Raw genomic sequence first — 14,296 nt, 5'->3', positions numbered from 1 at the left:
CCCACACTTCTCCTCGCTCTGCCTCTTTTAAGATAGAATTTTACTGCTCTGGGGTCACAAAATGGGGCTTCAGGGCGTGGTTTCCACTGAGAGCCCCAATATCTTCGATCATTCGCCTTGTCCTCTGACTTTTGGCCAGCACTGTGGCTTCTGTATTACAGAACTTGCCAAAACCCCTCTCTGGAGTTGCCTTTATCTCTTTCTCCACTGGTTCCAGCCACGTTTATCTTACTCTGCCCCCACTTTAACATAATTTTATATTTTTCTGCCTGTTAATCTTTCAGCCCTGGTTGCTTAATTGGTAAAGCTGTACTGCTGAAAGTAAACAAAGTAAAAATACAAGCATAACATATATTCAAACATTTAATTTCTATTTTTAAAGTATTATTTAAGACAAAAATTTTCAGTATTACTGATTTCTACACTTAAAGTTTACAATATTTTGCAGGTAAAATAAACACAATCTGGAGTCCTTGTAATTTACATTCATGTGGGGTTTTTTTACTTCTAGGATGCATTTTTACATTAGGGGTTCTTTTGTACACAGGGTTTTACATTCTTTGTTGGAATTTACCTGTAAAAATAAAAACAAACTCTTTGTTTGAAATTATTAGAGGAAATGGACTTTTAATGCTATATGTAGGTAAAGTAGAAACTTATAATTAGGCATAATTTAGATACTACCATTAACAATGCTTCAAATGATAGACATTTATTTATAAAATTAGACAATTATGTTTTTCAACCTTTACTGGAACTCGCACTTCCACTCTGGCATCTGAGACCTTCTGCTCACTAAAAGCACTTAAAGCTCTTTCTAAAACGGACTCACTACCTTACTTATCCTAAAACTTCAACTTACACCTCTACTTTACGTGTGAGTGGCTTAACATACCTCAATCCATCCAAAGGCTTTAATTCCATCCCTGTACTGTGATTTCTCTCTGAAATATTCAGAGAGACCCCCAATTCACTGACTCCAACAGACAACGTCTTTTTAATATGTGGAAATAGAGCCTGGAAAGGGATCCCAGAAAAGACTAAAGAGGGCCTTGTGCATTTGGGCCGACTGACCATGGTTCACTCTTTACACCATAATCCAACAGCTCTGCACAGCTCAGTGCGAGCCAAGCGCAGCGCCCGTACCGATAGCCCAGACTGTGACGACAATGGGGAAACTTGGAACCTTGGAGCTCGAATATCTGCCTCAATGATCCCATCCACTGGAATGGTACACGCACTGAAAACCCGAAATAACCCTGGCTGTTGGTTTGCAAAACAAACTGATGCTACTAGCTGTGCTCTAGCAGGAACCTTCTGATCACTCTCAATCGATCCATGTTAGCACACAGCCCCTCCTAGACAGTGTCACCAAACTCGGAGTTGTGTGTGATAACGGCTGGCATGGACATGTGGGGTTACACATCTCCGGTGTTTATGACACACCCTTCGTTCTGGGTTATCTCCAAATGATTAAAGCAGCTAGTAGTTGCTAAAAAGGTTTTTTATTGTAAAAGCACAACATTCTCCAAATTCACAGTCACAGACATTAAAGTCCATGCTATGTTTTAGCATAAAGTCCCAAACAAAAGCAGGAGCCATCCCTGGTGTCCCAGAGAGGCTGGTGTGGTCACCGGAGCTCCGATCTTATTCTTGGGTGCTGGAGACGCTGGCAGGCACAGTAAAGCCATGGCAAAAATGCAGTGGAAAAAGCAAAAAGCAATGGCAAAAAGCAATGGCATAAAGCACTAACTCTCCCTAGTACCGAACCTTATATAGGATTTTTCCAACAAACAAACACATAAATTCAAACCACTCAACCTATGAGAATTCAAATTTCTTAACACGCTAGAATACATATAAACTACGTATATGATTGATCTTGTTCTATCCGAAAAATGTGAGCAATGTTCTCACTGGAGTTCTGTTTTGTCTAAGTCGAGTCTAGCAAGGAGTTTCTGGAGCCTCTACTGAAAACATTAGTGTGTTTGATAACCTTTACTAGAACTTGTTCTTCTACTCTGGTATCTGCAGCTTTTACTCACTAAAAACACTACAGCTCTCACTGCAACTTACTCACCTACTGATTTACTTACTTATTTATCCTAAAACTGAAACTTACATGTAACCTTATACTCAAACTTATTCTTTTACCTAAACTCCCATTCTATGTGTGGGTGGCTTAACATGTTTCTATCCATCCAAGGGCTTTAATTCAATTCCTGCACTCTGGTTTCTGCCTGAAGGATTCAGGCAGGCCCTTGTCTCACTGACTCCAACATGGACACACACTCAGAGGATGGGGACTCACTGCCTGGACTAAGCATTTAGTGAAAACAGGATTTGATATTTCAACTATGTTGTTCTTTCTAGCAATGTTTGCCTTGTATCTTGCAATGTGTTCAGAGACTGATTGATAAATCAACAAAGCGAATCCTATTGGTGGAACAGAAAGGGAGAGATGTGGGAATACAACCAGAGAGCAGAACTGGGAGCACGGCTCAGCTCGTCACAACCAGCAAGGATGTGCTGGCCACAGCAGCCACAAGCCTTGGCAAGAGTAAGCGGGATTTTGAAGAAGGAATGTAAGAGATAAGAAAGGGCTCTGTCCGAGGTGCTGAGTGCGCAGCTTTGTGGGGAATCCCAGGAATTACTGCATGTACCTGGTTAGCTTAAAGTGAGGCAGAGATTGAGCAATGTTATTTAGTTACGAGTGAGCAATGGAGCCTGGTTACAGGAATGTTATTGGTGGTTGTTTTTAGCAATGGCTGAAAAAGTGTATAAACTCTGCTTTGTGTGTCAATAAACGGCTCCATGGCCTAACGCAAGCACAGCATGGAGACCCCGTCTCTTCTTTCCCGCTGCCATCAAGTTGCCATGGTGGCCATGGTGACCTTGGTGGCCTCGTGGTTCAGAGGATCCCGGTGGCCACTGCCAGGGTTATGGTGGCCAGGAGGAGTCCTGTGAGGTGTCCAGGTGCCCTGGGGACGATCCCACCTGGGGGACAAAGTGGGGGGTCAGGGTGACCATGGGGGAGTGAGGGGTTGGGGATGTCTGTCATGGGGGCTATGGGTGACAGGAGAGATGGGGACCATGAGGTGACAGGGTGAGGGGGGTCCATGTGGGGGTGCAGAGCCCAGGGATGTCAGGGGGTCATGGTGGGCTTAGGGGTGACAGAGGGTCAGGGTGACAGGAGGGTACATGGCAGCTGACAGGGGTTCTGGGGATGCCATGGGGTGGACAGGGGGTGCCAGGGGTTCATGGGGTGACATGGGGGGTGACAGGGGGCTTCCCGGCCCACCCACTTCCAGCACACAGGGTTTGTCCCCACAGCAATGTCTGTGGAGAGGAGGGACAGACTCCCTGCCCTTGTCCCTGTCCCTGTCCCCTTCCAGATGTGCGGGTCCCCTTTCCTGTGCCCTGTACCCAGACTTGGTGTCCCCAGCGCAGGGTGTCCTTGCCCCCACACACACCATGGCTGTCCCTGTCCCTGTCCCCCATCCCCAGTCAGTTGTCCCCTCTGCCTCATCAGGGCTGTTCCCATGGCCCCAGTGGGTGTCCCCATGGCCCCAGTGGGTGTCCCCATGGCCCCAGTGGATGTCCCCATGGCCCCAGGGGTTGTCCCCAGGGCCCCAGTGGGTGTCCCCAAGGCCCCAGGCTGTCCCCACCTGTCAACCACTCGCAGTTGTATTTGCTGTAGGTCCCGATGGAGTCGAGGTGGATCTCCACCTTCTCCCCTTTTGGGATGATTTTGGTGACATTGAACTTCTCAAAGGGTGGGATCAGTACCTCATGCTGCTCAGGAAAAAAGGAAAATGCCTGGATGTCCGCGCCATGACACGTCTGCACCTGGAACACCGTGGTTTTCCTATATCTTTCTGTGACAGTTTTGTTAAGCGACAATGGCACGAAGTGATCGAAGCGGACGATGTCCCCAGGCTTTGCCTTGTACCGTGTGTAGTCACTCGCCCAGAACACCAAGTGACATTTCTGCCCCTGAGCAGCCCTCAGTGTGGCCACAGCGTCGGTCAGCAGGAAATGCAGAGTTTTGAAGTGGAAATTGTCCCGGTATTCCTGGGGGGAGCGCCCGGCCACTCTCACTTCATCATTGAACTGACCACCCTCGTAAAGCAAGGTGCCGGCCATGATGGCAATGGCCTGGTCTGGGGACAACAGAGGGGACACAGGGGACCCCAGACTATGTCACCTTTCCCTGGTCAGATGCCACAGCTGGGTAAAATAAAAATTGTTCTGGAACTCGGAGTGGTTCAGGGTCGGCAGCTCCGCCTTCATGGCAGGGCCACAACCCTGGTACTGGTCATCAAAGGAGTCCAGGGCCATGTCCAGGGGCTTTTCCTTAATTGTCCTGGTGGCCACGGTCATTGCCAGCAGTGCCAGGGTGAGAGCCAGGAGGGCCATGGAGGGGAGAGGCCACAGGGAGCAGTGTGGACACTGGGGGACACTGGGGGACACAGAGGGGACACAGAGGTGACACTGGAGGACACAGAGGGGACACTGGGAGGGTTCCTCAGTGAGGGACTGGGGTGGGCAGTGGGGTCAGCCCAGGTGAAGGGAGACACTCCTGGCCAGAAGACCCCTGATCATGTCTGTGCACCCTGATCTCAAATCCTGGGGTCATTTTTGCCTCCCCAAAGTCCCCCAGACCCCCAGGGACCTCAATCCCAATCCCACAGCACCACGGCACCCCTAGCAACCCAATCCTACTCCCATGATTACAATTCCCCTCAGACCCCCCAGGACCCCAGACCAAATCCTGGGGTCACTCCCTGAGCCCCTCAGTGTTCCCCTCAGCCTGTCCCCACACCCCAATATCACTCCCAGTCCCCAATTTCTTTGGTGTCACCCCAGAACCTCAACCCAAATCCGGGCATCACCCCCTACCCCCACAGTGTGTCCCAGCCCCCCATGACCCCAATCCCACTCCCACCATCCCGTGTCCCCCCTCACTTTCCCCCAGAGCACCCCATGACCCCAATCCCACTCCCATCACACCCCCAGTGTCCCCCCAGACCCCAATCCCACAGTCCCCTGTCCTCCCCAAGTGTCCCCAGTGTCCCCCCAGCCCCTGTTACCCAAATCAGCCGAAGTGAACTCCCTGGCACATCTGGAGGTCCCAGAGAGCCGGAATTCTTGATCAGCTCGGACTCACAGCGGATCTCTCCTGCTCCTGCAGCTCAGGGGGGCTTTTCCACGAGGAATTGATTCACCCTAATTATAAATATTCATTAAAATGGGCTGCTTAGCTAGCACAGAACCAGGGCTTTCTCTGTAAATAATTTGTATGGCTCTATGCTTTTTAAGACAGAGTTTTTCTACCCAGGATTCACAAAATGGTGTCAGAGGATGTGGTTGACTCTGAGTGCCTCAGTATCTTGCCTCACCTTGCTTGGAAGTTTCACTTTTGGTTGGTGCTGCAGCTTCTACGCTAAAGAACTTGTCAGAAACCTTTTAGTGCAGCTCCCCTTAATTTGTTTCTCCACTGACTCCAGAAACATTTTCCCTGCAGTTTCCCGACTTTTACATCCTTTTATATTTTTCTACTAGTCTTTCATCTTTCAGCCCTATCCTGCACCTTCAGGGGAATGGAAACTTTCTGTTCTCTCTCCTGTTTCTCACCCACCCAGGACCCCAATCCCACAGTCCCACATCCCCCCAGTGCCCCCAGTCCCCCTCCCCACTGCTCACTGGGTTGCTGTCACACCCCAGACACCAAATGGGGTCCCCTACCAGATGACATCTCTGCAGGCACCCCAAAACTGGGGATGACCTGTCCCATTCCCAAGGACTCCCCAGAGCTTGGCTGGTGCTTCTCTCCTTCACCAACTACAGCCTCAGTTGGGGTGGGCCTGGCCTGGTTATTGGGAGTTATCACCCACCCACCCTCTTTATTGGGGTCTTTTCCATCAACAGCCAATTTTCCATCTGCCCAGCTCTATCCAGGCCTCACCTCTGGGGGTGAAATTCCTTTATCAGGAATTAACACCAGGTGCTTTATTGCCAGGATATTTCCCCAACGGATTTGGCAATCCCCGAGCTGCTGTGCCCTGGACTGTGGCACGGCCCCTTCTTTGGGTGCTGTCGAGGAGGGACAATATTTCCTATTCATATTTAATCACAGATCCCTGTGCTGGGAATGGATTTCTTTCTTTCCATGTGGCTCCATGTGCATGAGCAATGCCCAAAGCAGATCTCAAGTGAGTTCCTGTGTTTGCTCTTTCTCCTGCTGTCACTTCAAGAGCTCTTTGTGACACTGCGAGCTCTGCCCTTGGTTTCACATCCTCTGGTTGCGGTGAGCAGAGTATTTACCACAAACTTCGGTCCCAGATTGAATTTCCTGGTCCCTGGGCGAGGAGAACAGTCACTGCTGCATCTCACAGTTGTTTTGTGGTTGAGTTGTTCTAACAAGCGTCCCACATTTTGGGTGCTGTCTTTGATACACAAAAAGCTCCAAGGGCTTTGTGAAAGTCTGGAGATCCCTTGGGAGATGCCGACATCGGAGCCATCTTTGAGTACCAGACACCCTCACTTTGCAGCCAAAATCATCACTTGTGTTCCTTTCTCAACTCTCATTCTGCAGACACTGCACCAAGCACAGATTGGGAATCCGAGTTCTGACCTGCACCAGTGCTGGCGTTGGCAGCGCTAACGAGCAATTAACAGGTGTCACGATCCGCTCAACATGCACGGGAGTCACGATGGTTCGTTCAATCCCAGGGTGCAAAAGACAAACAGCGAGGGACTCGAGTTTTCTTCTGCAGCAAGCAACAATGCACTTTATTCAGTGCCAACAGCTTAGTTTATGATAGAGGAGAGAGAGAGGAAAAGGGAAATGAAGGGGAGAGGGAGAGAGAGAAGGATGGTGGAATAGCTACCAACAGATGGGATGTCGTCCTCGAGTTTTCCGTTGATGTTTTCCGTCCGTGGGGAGAAAAGGTAATGGATGATTTTATGGATTAGATCACAGAACCAGGATAGAATCAAACTGATTGGTCCAAAGAAGGTGACAGCCCTTGCAAACATGTTTTCACCCAAACATCACATCTCTCACACATCCTACTCTGTCAACAGCAGGTGCTCATCTCTGTTATTAATTCTTTCTCTTCTCTTTTCCTTTGAGTAGCTTGAGAAAACTCAAGCTGGATCTTTCCCTGGCTTTCACCAGTATCCCACACAAACTCTGGGGTGAAACAACCTGGGTGCTGTGACAAACTTCACACCCTCTCATGTGGAGACATCAAGACTCATTTTGAACACTCCTAAAGATCCCGACCCACTGAGTCGTTTTTCACAGACATCACCACCCATCTTTCTATAAACTCCTGCCCTGTGAGGGGGGTGATGGCCTGGTACAGGCTGTCCAGAGAAGCTGTGGCTGCCCCGTCCCTGGCCGTGTCCCAGGCCAGGCTGGGCAGGCCCTGGAGCAGCCTGGCCCAGGGGAAGATGTCCCTGGCCTGGCAGGGCTGGCCCCGGACGCGCTTTAAGGTCGCTCCATCCCAAACCATTCCCGAGCCCCAGGGCCTGGCTCGTGCTGCCACCTGCTGGTGGCACCTGGAACTGCAGCTGATTTCCCGCTCTCACTGCTGCCCTCCGGTGGGCAATTCCCAATCCACAACTCCCAGAATCCCAAAATCCCAGAATGGGTGAGGATGGAAGGACCCAGAGTGGGCACCTGGTCCAACCTCCCAGCTCAGGCAGCGTCATCCTGAACACACGATTGGGTCCAGAGCAGCCCAGAACTGGACATAGCACTGGGCAGAATTGGACACAGCACTGGACAGAACTGGACACAGTGCTCCCAATGTACTTCACAGGGCAGGGCACAGGTGCACAGTCACTGTGATTTCCAACCCCACTCCTCCCAATGCCCCCTTGAGCATCACCTGACCCTGGGAACATCCAGTCCCCTCTCAGACAGAGATTCCTGACCCGTATTCCCGCTGGGAATGAAATGGGTGTGAGGTTCCTCCCTTGGGAAAAGGGTGCTCCCCAAGAATCCTCCCTGAGGCCGAGAGGAAGAGACGCTGCCATGGGTGTGGGTGTGGGGAATGACATCGAGTCCTGCTTGGGAATTGTCTCTTTTTGCTGCTTCGACAAAATTTTTAAATGGATCTGTTTATATAGAGTAATTTAATAGATTGGTTTTGATACAATTAATTTAATACAATTATTTACATAATTATTTTGATAGAACAATTTAATAGAATTTATTTGATACCATTTTTTTTATATAAGTATTTTATATAATTGTTTTGCACAATGTCCTTGTGCCACTGTGGCCACCGGGCCTGTGGTGGCTGCAGTGGTCACAGTGCCAGCACTGGCCGCAGTGACCACATGGAGGCCATGGTGGCCAAGGTGGCCATAGTGGCCATGGCGGCCTTGGTAGCCTTTGTGGCCTTGTTTCTCTGGGGGTCCTGGTGGTCTTGGTGATCGTGGTGGCCACAGTGACCACAGAGATCTCGGTGATCTTGGTGGCCTTGCATGTCAGAGGATTCCAGTGGTGGATTCCAGGGCTGTGGTGGCCAGGAGGAGTCCTCCGAGGTAGCTAGGGGCCCTGGAGACGCTCCCACCTGTAAGACTAAGAAGGGGGTCAGGGGGACCATGGGGGAGTGAAGGGGTCAAGGATGGCCGTAATGGGGCAAGGGGTGACAGGAGTGATGGGGACCATGAGGTGACAGGTGACGAGGATCAGGGTGGCTGGGTTGACTGTAAGCCATGGGGGGTGACAGGGTGTGATGGGGGGACAGGGGGTCACAGGGGGTAAAAGGGGATCAGGAGGTGCCATGGGGTGTCCAAGCCCACCCATGACCAGCACACAGTGGTCTGTCCCCACAGCACTGAATGGGGGTCTCCTGTCCCTGTCCCCTGACAAATGTGGGGGTCCCCGTCCCATCCCTGACGTGGATGTTCCTGTCCCCAGACTTGATGTCCCCACACAGGGTGTCCTTGTCCCCACACACACTATGGGTGCCCCTGTTCTAGTCCCCCACCACCAGTCAGTGTCATTGTCCCCTGTGCCTCATCAAGGGTGCCCCCATGGTCCCAGGGTATGTCCCCATGGCCCCAGGGTGTGTCCCCATAGCCCCAGGCTGTCCCCATGGCCCCAGTGAGTGTCCCCATGGCCCCAGGCTGTCCCCACCTGTCAACCACTCGCAGTTGTATTTGCTGTAGGTCCCAATGGAGTCGAGGTGGATCTCCACCTTTTTCCCTTTCTCAATGACTTTGGTGACCTTGAACTTCTCGAAGGGTGGGATAAGCACATCATCAAAATTGGGAAATCTGGCGAATGCCTTAATGTCAGCACCGTGACACGTCTGCACCTGGAACACTGTGGTGTTCCCGAAGAGTTCAGCGACAGATTTGCGAAGTGACAACACCACGAATTGACCGAACCGGACGATGTCGCCAGGCTTCGCCTTGTACCGTGTGTAGTCCGTCCCCCAGAACACCAAGTGACATTTCTGTCCCTGAGCATCCCTCAGTGTGGCCAGGGCGTCAGTCAGCAGGAAATGCAGAGATTTGAAGTGGAAATTGTCCCGGTATTTCTGGGGGGAGCGCCCGGCTGCTCGCACTTCCGCATTGAACTTACCACCCCAGTAAAGCATGGTGCCAGCCGTGATGGCGATGGCCTGGTCTGAGGATGAGAGAGGGGACACACGGGACCCCTCTCTCCACCATGTTTCCCTGGCCTGATTCCACAGCTCGGCAAATCGAGAATTGTTCTGGAACTCGGAGTGGTTCAGGGCCGGCAGCTCCGCCTTCATGGCAGTGACACAGCCCTGGTACTGGTCATCAAAAGAGTCCAGGGCCATGTCCAGTGGCTTTTCCTCAATGGTCATGGTGGCCACGGTCATTGCCAGCAGTGCCAGGGTGAGAACCAGGAGGACCATGGAGGGGAGAGGTCACAGGGAGCAGTGTGGACACTGGGGGACACAGAGGGGACACTGAGGGGACACAGAGGTGACACAGGGAGGGTTCCTCAGTGAGGGACTGGGGAGGGCAGTGGGGTCAGCCCAGGGGGAAGGGAGGCACTCCTGGCCAGGAGACCCCTCACCATGTCTGGGGTCCCTCATCCTAAATCCTGGGGTCACTTTTGCCTCCCCAACCTTCCCCAGCCCCCAGCGACACCAGTCCCACAGCAACACAGCCCCCCCAGAATCCCAATCCTGCTCCCATGATTACAATTCCCCTCAGTCCTACAAGTATCCCAGCCCAAATCCTGGGGTCACTCCCTGAGCCCCTCAGTGTTCCCCTCAGCCTGTCCCCACACCCCAATCCCACTCCCAGTCCCCAATTTCTTTGGTGTCACCCCAGAACCTCAACCCAAATCCGGGCATCACCCCCTACCCCCACAGTGTGTCCCAGCCCCCCATGACCCCAATCCCACTCCCACCATCCCGTGTCCCCCCTCACTTTCCCCCAGAGCTCCCCATGACCCCAATCCCAGTCCCATCACACCCCCAGTGCCCCCCCCGACCCCAATCCCACAGTCCCCTGTCCCTCCAAGTGTCCCCAGTGTCCCCTCAGCCCCTGATACCGAAATCAGCCGGAGTGAACTCCCTGGCACAGCTGGAGGTACCAGAGAGCCGGAATTCTTGATCAGCTCGGACTCACAGCGGATCTCTCCTGCTCCTGCAGCTCAGGGGGAATTTGCACGGGGTATTTATCCACTCTAATTATAAATATTCATTAAAATGGGCTGCTTATCCGACACAGAATCAGCACTTCTATGATAAATAATTTGCATGGCTCCACCTCTTTCAGGAAATACTTATACAGTCCTGCAGTGTCAAAGAAGGGCATTCAGGGCCAGGTTGTCACTGAGTGCCCCAATATCTTGGATCACTCGACCTTTCGATTTTGGCCAGCACTGATCCTTCTGTGTTACTGAAATTGCCAAACTCCCCTCACTGGAGTTCCCTTTATCACTTTCTCCATAGCTTCTAGCAATGTTTATTCTGCTGTGTCCACACTTTTACATCCTTCTGCAAGTTCATCTCTCAGCCCTATCCAGCACCTCCAGGGGAACTGACACTTTCTGTTCTCTCTCTTATTTCTCACCCCTCAGGACCCCAATCCCATGGTCCCACATCCCCCCAGTGCCCCCAGTACCTCTCCCCAGTGCTCACTGATTTGTACAAATTTTTAGAGGACACAAACTCCTTTTTCTCCCATTTTCCCAATCGCATTTCCCTCTCTCTTTCCACATTGCTGAGGTACCTGTGAGGCACAGACTTCCTGGAATGCCTGATACTTGAGATTCCCCTCTAATGTATAACCCTCCCTTTTAATTTTTAGTTCTTATGGATTCTTTTTTCCCCCCATGTTTTCTATCATTTTTCAATGTCCAATTTCATTTCTCAGTAAACCTACAATTTGTTGATAAAGGCAAATATTGTTTCCAATCAACAATCAGTGGAATCCACCCCACTGATATTTCATGCTTGTCTTATTTAACAGCAAATGCACAGCTTGTTTGTAAAGATATCTTTGACATTCCTCTCAAACCCTCCTCTTTTTATTGCTTTGCTAATTGTCTGTACGAATTATAGTTAACATTGACTTACTTTCCTTTTCCTGGGGGTTTCTTTGGTTTTGCAGTTATTTGCAGTGACATCAATTTCTGTCCTTTTGTAGCCATCTCTGGATCAGCAGCCACGGCTACTCCCTGCATTTCCAAGTTCCCACATGAGGTTTCCTCCTCCAGTTACATCCCAGATCTGTTTTCTTAGATCTGGACCAGAACCTATTAAAAAATTTTTGAGTTCTGTTCCCACTTCCACTGATAGTCACAGACAACATGTGTCCTACTTGTGGAATTATCTTGAGGGCAGCTTAAAAATAAGGGGACAAAAAACTTCCCCTTCCCCACTGCTTTACAGCCTTCAAAATCCTTCTGGTAATTATGGAGCACATTACCCAGCTACCATTAATGAGCTTAACGTGTGTTGGATTCCATCTGCCTTGATATCAGGAACAATCCTAAGGAGGGCAGTTGGGGGTCCAACAATCTGAACCCAAAGATCATGTTGGCTGGGAACCAAGAAAGCAGCCAGGATTTTTCTCAGGCTGCTCAAGCTTTGCTCTCAGGCTTCCCAAGGAGAGAAACCCAAAACAAAGACCACACACCTGCTAGTGTGTGCATGGCGCTGGTCACGGAGTGTGTTTCTAAAAGGGCTTCTCCTCTGTCCAGTGAACATTCTCTAAATTATTTTGCACTCCTAGCTTTTCCTGGGAAGGAGTTCTCCTTTTAAAAATGGGAACTCACCACTCCCGGGGGCAAGAAGATGCACTCTCATCTCTGAGAGATGTTTTCACAGATTTAGACTGCACCCGAATTTTTGCACGGGAACTTTTCGCTCTCAAAATCTCCCCATTTGCGGCACGGGGCAGGATGACCCCCACCCCTCAGCTCAGCGATCCTGAGAGGAGCTGCCCGTGCTCTGTGCCCACAGGAGACCGTGAGGGCTTTGCCCACGCGTGCCCGGCTCTCGGCTGTGAGAGCCGCTGCTGGGACCGGGTGTGCGAGGATGGGATCGGTCCCTGCCTGCCCGGTCCCTGGCACCGTCACCACAGCTGATCTCTGTGGCGCGGCAGCAGCGCGGAAAACGCTCTCTTTGTCTGGGGAGTGGCCGGTTCTTTGAACTGTGCTTTTACGGCTGAAGCGGAGCTGCACAGGGTTTCCCCTGAGCCTGGTGGGGAGTCCGCACTCCGTGGGGATGCAGGGAGCTGTCCCCACGCCCGCCAAAGTGGAGCATCTCCCGCCGGTGGAGACAATCGCGGCTCAAATCAACACTACGCTCGCAGCTGCTGCCTCCCTGGACGGTCCAAGGTCGCTGCTGACGCTTGCTAGGGGCAGGCTCGTCCCCTCTCCTGGGCAAGATGTGCAGCCACTTCACCACCGGTGGTGCTTCTTTCCACTCCTTAACCAGGACACAATCTCCTGGTTGGATGTTGTGAACAGCAAAGTCCCAAGGCAGGGGCTGTGCCAGCTGAGCTTCCTGTCAAAGAGATTTCACAAGAGACAGTATCCGAGACACAGATTGTTTCAAATATACATCACTTATCTCTACTCCCCCACTAGAGAATTGCAAGCCTAAGGAATTCCAAACATCAATACCAAGGCAGATCTCTGAATATCTCCTCTGGGTCTCGCCCTTATCCTTGCCAAAACCGGGGGCAGGAGCTGTACCCACGGCATCTTAGTTTGTATCACCAGCCTCAAAAGGTGTTGCTTTATTTCTCCATTCATCCTCTCAACCTGACCCGAACTTTGGGGGTGCCAGGGGGTGTGGAGGTTCCATTGTATCCCTAAAGCCGTCAGAACTCCTTGAAGAACTTTTCCTGTAAACTGATTACCCCCATCTGAGTCTATTGCTTCCACAATCCCATATCTTGGAATTATGTGTTCCAAAAACACTTTAACAACTGATCATGGAGATGCTGAAACAGCTGGAAATGCTTCTGGCCACGCTGTTAATTGACATACTATGACCAGAAGATATTTAGATCTTGCCACTCGGGGCATTTCAGTAAAATCCACCTGGCATCTCTGGAAGGGACGGACAGCCCAAGGTCTCCCTCCCCTGGCAAGTTTCTTTGGAACTCTCTTATTGGTTTGAGCACCAACCAAACAACCCTCAATAGCTCGCTTTGCCAGGATAAAAAGCCCCACAGCATCACTTTGAGGAAGGCTTCTGCCAATCCTCAGAGCCCCAGTGACTCCCTTCATTAAATTGTTTGAACAACTGTAAGGCCAGAGCTTTGTGTAAACACTGCTTATCATCCCTTGTAAACCAATTGCTTCCTCTTTCCTCTGACTCACTCTTTTTAATTATCTGAATTTCCTCTGGTGGAAAAGACAGTTTCTCTGGCAGGGCTGCAGTCACTGGGAGCAAGGGGAGAATCTCAGAGATTTCTGGCAACAATGCAGCTTTCCGAGCTTCTTCATCAGCCAGTCGGTTTCCTATTGCCTGATCTGAGCACCCTGCCTGGTGCCCCTGAATTTGGATTATTGCCACCATTCTGGGGAAATTCACCACTTCAAATAGGCAAGAGGCCAAGTTTTCATGAGCTAACGACTTTCCCCTGCAGATTAATAAACTTCTTGCTTCACATAGTTTCCCAAATGCATGCATCACCCAATGTGCACATTTAGAATCAGTAAAAACATTTAATATCTTGTCCCGATATAATTCACAGCCTCTGACAAGCGCATACAGCTCTGCTGTCTGGGCTGACCAGGTGGGCGGTAACCTCCCCCCTTCCTTTAATT

General features: G+C 50.9%; 3 protein-coding genes across 3 annotated transcripts in view; 1 reads left to right on the top strand and 2 right to left on the bottom strand.

The window, feature by feature from the left end:
- Positions 1–14,296, bottom strand: part of LOC116999522 (NAD(P)(+)--arginine ADP-ribosyltransferase 2-like) — a 703,496-nt gene that overhangs the window by 641,730 nt on the left and 47,470 nt on the right. The window lies entirely within an intron of this gene.
- Positions 1–14,296, bottom strand: part of LOC116994778 (erythroblast NAD(P)(+)--arginine ADP-ribosyltransferase-like) — a 55,726-nt gene that overhangs the window by 9,162 nt on the left and 32,268 nt on the right. The gene's annotated exons all lie outside the window — the stretch shown is intronic.
- The window catches only part of LOC116994801 (erythroblast NAD(P)(+)--arginine ADP-ribosyltransferase-like), a 66,624-nt gene that overhangs the window by 44,307 nt on the left and 8,021 nt on the right, over positions 1–14,296 (top strand). The window lies entirely within an intron of this gene.

The sequence above is a fragment of the Catharus ustulatus genome, chromosome 1 (assembly GCF_009819885.2).
Source record: "Catharus ustulatus isolate bCatUst1 chromosome 1, bCatUst1.pri.v2, whole genome shotgun sequence".
NCBI lineage: Eukaryota > Metazoa > Chordata > Aves > Passeriformes > Turdidae > Catharus > Catharus ustulatus.
Note: the sequence above shows the minus strand (reverse complement) of the source record. Positions and strands in the feature narration are given on the sequence as shown.